This window comes from Bos taurus, chromosome Y (genome assembly GCF_002263795.3).
Source record: "Bos taurus isolate L1 Dominette 01449 registration number 42190680 breed Hereford chromosome Y, ARS-UCD2.0, whole genome shotgun sequence".
Lineage (NCBI taxonomy): Eukaryota > Metazoa > Chordata > Mammalia > Artiodactyla > Bovidae > Bos > Bos taurus.
The window spans coordinates 31,528,630-31,536,577 of record NC_082638.1 but is presented as its reverse complement, the minus strand read 5'-3'; positions in this window follow the sequence as shown (position 1 = coordinate 31,536,577).

The following is a 7,948-nucleotide window of genomic DNA, read 5'->3' as shown; positions in this document are numbered from 1 at the left end:
CCTTTTGGCATTACTTTTCTTGGGGATGTTCTTGGTCACTGCCTCCTGTACAATTTCATGAACCTCCATCTGTAGTTCTTCAGGCACTCTATCAAATCTATTCCCTTAAATCTTTTGTCACGTCCACTATATAATCATAAGGGATCTGATTTAGGTCATACCTGAATCATAAGTAGAGAGTGAAAAAGTTTGCTTAAAGCTCAACATTCAGGAAAAAAAAAAAAAAAAAAAGGTCATGGCCTCCAGTCCCATCACTTCATGGGAAATAGATGGGGAAACTATGGAAAGAGTGTCAGACTTTATTTGGGGGAGGGGGCTCCAAAATCACTGCAGAGGGTGATTGCAGCCATGAAATTAAAAGATGCTTACTCCTTGGAAGGAAAGTTATGACCAAACTTGATAGCATATTCAAAAGCAGAGATATTACTTTGCCAACAAAGGTCCATCTAGTCAAGGCTATGCTTTTTCCAGTAGTCATGTATGGATGTGAGACTTGGACTGTGAAGAAGGCTGAGCACCAAAGAATGGATGCTTTTGAACTCTGGTGTTGGAGAAGACTCTTGAAAATCCCTTGGACTACAAGGAGATCCAACCAATCCATTCTGAGTGAGATCAGCCCTGGGATTTCTTTGGAGGGAATGATGCTGAAGCTGAAACTCCAGTACTCTGGCCACCTCATGTGAAGAGCTGACTCATTGGAAAAGACTCTGATGCTGGGAGGGATTGGGGGCAGGAGGAGAAGGGGACGACAGATGATGAGATGGCTGAATGGCATCACTGACTCGATAGACATAAGTCTGAGTGAACTCCGGGAGTTTGTGATGGACAGGAAGGCCTGGCATACTGCGATTCATGGGGTCACAAAGAGTCGGACACAACTAAGCGACTGAACTGAACTGAATCATCTAGTGGTCTTCTCTACTTTCTTCAATTTAAGTCTAAGTCTATAACATTAGTCACACAAATACTGAGCTTCCACTCTGAACCTGCCTTCTTACAAGTATTTCCCAACATTTTAGAGCACTTTTGCTGCACCTATTTATCTTCACTCTGAAACACATATACCGTCACTCCTGAAACGACGCTCAAGTGCATGCATTTAACTCCTACTGAACCTCTGTTCCAGAGTAGGCATGCCGATCTACTAAGCTTGCATTCTGCCACATGCATCTTCCACTACTTAGACTATGATACTGAGGTCATGCTGCAAAAACATAGTTGCAATCTCAAGCTTATCTTCTTTGACTTTCAGCCTCTATACCAGCACACATGGTCTGCCCCTCCTATGTCCACTTTCTTTCTTTCTTTATTGTTTTGTTTTTTGGTTTATGCAACTTTAATGAAGAAAAATAAATCAATTACTAGCAGAGCTATTAGTTGGTCATTCATCCATTGACAACTTGCATCATTTATTCCGTGCTATATTAAACAGTGTATTGGAAGATAGATTAACTAATAGCTCCAAGCCTCCTAACAATTTAAAGGAAAATTACAAAATGTTTTGAGACCCTATTTTGGAATACAAAGGGTGTTTGACTTCCAATTTCCATTCTCTGTAGAACAAGAACAGGTCATTCCTTTATTGACATGCATAAAATACATCACATTTTCTGTTCTGCTAATGCTATAAATTCAATACCAATTCTCCAGCCATATCAGTTATGAGCATAAAGTATATCATGTAACCTCAAATCTCTAACAGTGGAAGGCTTAAAAAAGAATGGACGCTGTTAGAATAATGCTGCTTCCTTTGATGTGACAACTCAGCATCCATCTCCATCCCTCTCAGATGATTCTTCAGCATGTTAGAGCAGTGAGGAATGGTTTTAGTCTCATAAGCAAGTTAGAGTGAAGACATTGGCCACATAATACACATGCTCCATTTTTTTTTTTTTTTTAAATTTTGAATCTTGGGCAACTGTTCTCTTGTAACTACTTTACAGTTTCTAAAAGCAGTTATTGTCCAAAGCTGGAAGAACTTAAGTCTTCTCAGATGAGCATGTGAATGAATGGAGGGAGGTAAACAAAAAATAAAATTAAAAAAGATGAGGTCTGATAGGGGAGCAGCCAGATAAGAAAAAAAAAAAAAAAAAACAGTAATTTAAATTTTATTCCAGCTATAATGCAGGTTAGTCTGACTTTAAGCATCACATGGCATACTTCTGAGTCCATTCCCGAGATACTCTGTTGTACTTATCTCTGTCTGTTTTATACATCCGTGCAATCTCTGGTACTAGGGGGTCATCTGGGATTGGATCACATAGCAGTGAACAAATGGATAAAAGAACTTTAGAAATAATTAAAGCAGGAGACCACTGTGATCTTAGAATATCGAGACAAATGCTGCCATTACTGTTAATATTTGGATGATAAATTCTTGTTGTAAATGCAACCTTAGGTAGTTTGAAGGGGTAGTCTGTAGGAAAATGAATTGTCAAAAAGAATACACCGCCTTGATAAGGGCTGTCATTAGGTCCCATAATTGTGGCTTGCCAATGAAACATATCATCCCCAACTGGACCTGCAGAACATTGTGCTGGAGGGTCACGGGCCAAATCACTAAGTTCCTTATTAATCCATTTCAGCGCCAGAGTCTGTGCTTTTCATCTGGCTCCTCACTATTTCGGTGTGTGCTTGAAGGTCCCGCCAAACTCTTGATTATCCCGGTGGCTGGGAAGGATTGACTCTTCGTCTCACACCAGCTCTGCCAGACACAGGCGCCTTCTTATTAAACAGATAGGAGGTTGGACTTGGAGGGCGGGGGCCGGAGGCGGGTCATGGGCTGGGGGGAAGGGCCCTAAGTCCACTTTCTTTTTTTTCTTTTTTTAATTTTATTTTATTTTTAAACTTTACATAAGTGTATTAGTTTTGCCAAATATCAAAATGAATCCACTACAGGTATACATGTGTTCCCCATCCTGAACCCTCCTCCCTCCTCCCTCCCCATACCATCCCTCTGGGTCGTCGCAGTGCACTAGCCACAAGCATCCAGTATCGTGCATCGAACCTGGACTGGCATCTCATTTCTTACAGGATATTTTACATGTTTCAATGCCATTCTCCCAAATCTTCCCACCCTCTCCCTCTCCCACAAAGTCCATAAGACTGTTCTATACATCAGTGTCTCTTTTGCTGTCTCGTACACAGGGTTATTGTTATCATCTTTCTAAATTCCATATATATGCATTAGTATACTGTATTGGTGTTTTTCCTTCTGGCTTACTTCACTCTGTATAATAGGCTCCAGTTTCGTCCACCTCATTAGAACTGATTGAAATTTATTCTTTCTAATGGCTGAGTAATATTCCATTGTGTATATGTACCACAGCTTTCTTATCCATTCATCTGCTGATGGACACCTAGGTTGCTTCCATGTCCTGGCTATTATAAACAGTGCTGCCCCAATGTTCATCACAGCACTTTCTTGAGTAGGTATAAAACAACTGTTGAGGTTGTATTCTGGATTATGTCCATGCTACTTCTAAATGCATTTTTTAAAATTTCTTCTAATTTCTTTTTACAAAAATGATTTATTTAATTGGAATAGAATTACTATGTATTACTGTGATGGTTTTTGACATATAGATCAACATGAACCAGCCACATGAAAATATGTATCTCCCTATCCTGAACACAACTCAAACCTTCCTTATTACCCCATGATTCTGGGTTCTTCCACAGCACAAGAGTTGGGTGCATCTTTCATATGCTGAACTTGCACTGATCATCTCTTTTATATATGGTAATATACCTGTTCCAATGCTATGTTCTCAAATCATCCCAGTCTAAGTGTTATTTATATGTGGGTCTTCTTTACTAGCCTCCACGTTGGTAGGGTTATTGTTACCGTCTTCCTAAATCCAATTTATATGCATTAATGTGCAATATTTGCCTCTCTCTAACTTTTTTCACTCTGAATAATAGGCTGTAGGTTGAACTGCCTCATTAAAAGTGACACAAATATATGCCTTTCTGTAGCTGAGTAATATTTCGTTTGTATATATACCACAACTTCCTTATATATTCATCTGCTGATGTGCATCTAGATTACTTCCATGCCATAGCTATTGTAAAGGCAATTTCAATAAACATTGGGGTACATGTGTTATGTTCCATCCTAATTCCCTCTGGGTATATGCAAAGAAGTGGGGTTTCTGGGTCATATGACAGGTCTAGTCCAAGTTTCTCAAGGAATCTCCAAACTGTTCTGAATACAGGTTGTACCAGTTTGTGTTACGGGCAACAGTGTATTAGGGTTAACTTTTCTCCACAGCCTTTCCAGGATTTCTTGATTGTAGAATTTCTGGTGATGGCCACTCTGAACAGTGTGAGATGACTGCTCATTACAATTTTAATTTTCATTTATCTAATGATGAATGATGTTAAGCATATTTCATGTGTTTATTAGACATCCATATGTCTTCTTTAAAGAAATGTCTATTTAGAGCTATTGGCCCCTTTTAATGATGCTGTGAAAGTGCTGCACTCAATATGGCAGCATATTTGGAAAACTCAGCAGTGGCCAAAGGACTCGAAAAGGTCAGTTTTCATTCCAATCCCAAAGAAAGGCAATGCCAAAGAATTCTCACATCACCATGCAATTGCACTCATCTCACATGCTAGTAAAGAAATGCTCAAAATTCTCCAAGCCAGGCTTCAGCAATATGTGAATTGTGAACTTCCAGATGTTCAAGCTGGTTTTACAAAAGGCAGAGGAACCAGAGATCAAGTTGCCAACATCTGCTGGATCATTGAAAAAGCAAGAGTTCCAGAAATTCAACTCTTTCTGCTTTATTGTCTATGTGGAAGCCTTTGAGTGTGTGGATCACAATAAACTGTGGAAAATTCTGAAAGAGATGGGAATACCAGACCACCTGACCTGACTCTTGAGAAACCTATATGCAGGTCAGGAAGCAACAGTTAGAACTGTACATGGAACACATACTGGTTTCAAATAGGAAAAGGAGTATGTCTAGGCTGTATATTGTCACCCTGCTTATTGAACTTATATGCAGAGTACATCATGAGAAACACAGGGCTGGAGGAAGCACAAGGTGGAATCAAGATTGCCAAGAGAAATATTAATAACCTCAGATATGCAGATGATACCATCCTTCTGGCAGAAAGTGAAGAGGAACTAAAATGACTCTTGATCAAAGTGAAAGAGGAGAGTGAAAAAGTTGGCTTCAAGCTCAACATTCAGAAAATGAAAATCATGGCAACTGGTCCCATCATGTCATGGGAAATAGATGGGGAAACAGTGTCAAACTTTATTTTGGGGGGCTCCAAAATCACTGCAGTTGGTGTCTGCAGCCATGAAATTAAAAGACACTCCTTGGAAGGAACGTTGTGACCCACCTTGATAGCATATTCAAAAGCAGAGACATTACGTTGCCAACAATGGTCCATCTAGTCAGGGCTATGGTTTTTCCTGTAGTCATGTATGGATGTGAGAGTAGGACTGTGAAGAAAGCTGAGCATGGAAGAATTGATGCTTTTGAACTGTAGTGCTGGAAAAGACTCTTGATGTAAGAGATCCATCCAGTCCATCCTACAGGAGTTTAGTCCTGGGTGTTCCTTGGAAGGAATGATGCTAAAGCTGAAACTCCAGTACTTTGGCCACCTCCTGTGACGATTTGACTCACTGGTAAAGACTCTGATGCTGGGAGGGATTGAGGTCAGGAGGAGAAGAGGACGAGAGAGGATGAGATGGTGGTTGGCATCACCGAGTCGATGGACGTGAGTTTGTTGAACTCCAGGAGTTGGAGATGGATAGGGAGGCCTGTTGTGCTGCAATTCATGGGGTCGCAAAGAGTCGAACATGACTGAACAACTGAACTGAACTGAAGCAACTGACAAAGAATTAATGTCAAAAATATACAAGCAACTCCTGAAGCTCAATTCCAGGAAAATAAACGACTCAGTGAAAAAATTGGCCAAAGAACTAAACAGACATTTCTTCAAAGAAGACATACAGATAGCTAACAAACACATGAAAAGATGCTCAACATCACTCATTATCAGAGAAATGAAAATCAAAACCACAATGAGGTACCTTTTCATGCCAGTCAGATTGGTTGTGCTCCAAAAGTCTACAAGCAATAAATGCTGGATAAGGTGTGGAGAAAAAGGAACCCTCTTACACTGTTGGTGGGAATGCAAACTAGTACAGCCACTATGGAGAACACTGTTTAGATTCTTTAAAAAAAAAAAAAAAACAACCTTCAAATAGAACTGCCATAAGACCCAACAATCCCACTGCTGTGCATACACACCAAGGAAACCAGAATTGAAAGAGACATGTGTACCCCGATGTTCATCACAGCACTGTTTCTAATAGCCAGGACATGGAAGCAACCTAGATGTCCATTAGTGGATGAATGGATAAGAAAGCTGTGGGATATATACATAATGGAGTATTACTCAGCCATTAAAAGGAATACATTTCAGTCAGTTCTAATGGGGTGGATGAAACTGGAGCCTATTATACAGAATGAAGTTAGCCAGAAAGAAAAACACCAATAGAATAAACTAACACATATATGTGGAATTTAGAAAGATTATAATGATAACCATGTATGCGAGAATGCAAAAAAGACACAGATGTATAAAACAGTCTTTTGAGCTCTGGGAGACGGCTAGGGTGGTATGATTTGGGAGAATGGCACTGACACATGTATAATAACATAGGTCACCAAACTGGCAGTCCAGGTTCAATGCATGATACAGGATGCTTGGGGCTGGTGCACTGGGATAACCAGGAGGGATGATATGAGGAGGGAGGTGGCACACATGTATACCTGTGGCAGATTCATATTTATGTATGGCAAAACCAGTACAATATTGTAAAGCAATTAGACTCCAATTAAAATACATATATTTATATTGAAAATAAATAAAATAAAGTTGTGTCCAATGTGAGGAGGGCAACAGCGTTCTTTGAACAATATATCTAAGTAAATGAGAGTTGTGATTTTATGCGTTCAAGGTGTCCCCATAAGTATGAGCCCTACCTCTTATTACAGAAAGAATTGTGGAAGATGAGCGAGATTAAAGGAGAGCTTTTCAGCAACAGGATCTGAATTGTTCAGCCAGAAAATTATTAAGTAATGTAAGGCTTCCCAAACAGTTTATTTAAGATCTTGGGAGCAAGCAATGAGTTTGGCCACCTAAATAGTGTTGCATAAAATTATATTTTGACATATATACACCTGTGTGTATGAGTGTGTGTATAAAAAAGGTGCAATGGCTTTTAACTCCTGTTAGATTTAATAGAAATGGAAAAAAATTAAAACCCAAATGAAGAATGATTAAAAAGTCGACTCGGTTGTTGAATATATGTAAGCAGAAATACTTCAAAATATGTTTTCTTGGCTGAATGTAAAATATGAGGACTCTTTTATATCACTCACCTCTCTGCTTTTAATAAAGATCTACCAATTTTCAAATTTTTGTCCAGTTTTGACAAAAATAGACAGATATAGACTTATATATACATATATATCATATATAAAATATAGAAGTATATTTTCATAAGAGAAAATATTGATGCCAAGCTTAGATTTCAGAATTATTTCCAACTCCAGGCTCCATCTCAGCAGGAAATAGCCAAAGTTGTTGCTGATTGAAACACTCCAAGAGCTGGAAAACCTGAAAAAGAAATCGAACCTGCAACTGAGATTTTCTGTCACATTTATGATTGAGTTCTAAGTCCAACACTTTATTTCCTTTCGTGTTCTAAGCAGTCCCTTCTGAAGACTGAAAAGTATGAAAACCGAGAGAAAGAGGTAGGAGATTGTAGACCTCCTGGTGTTCAATTTCACACCAGTCAGAATGGGTGCGAAAAGTCCACAAGCAATCAATGTTGGAGAGGATGTGGAGAAAAGGGAACCCTCTTACACTGTTGCTGGGAATGCAAAGTAGTACAGCCACTATGGAGAACAGTGTG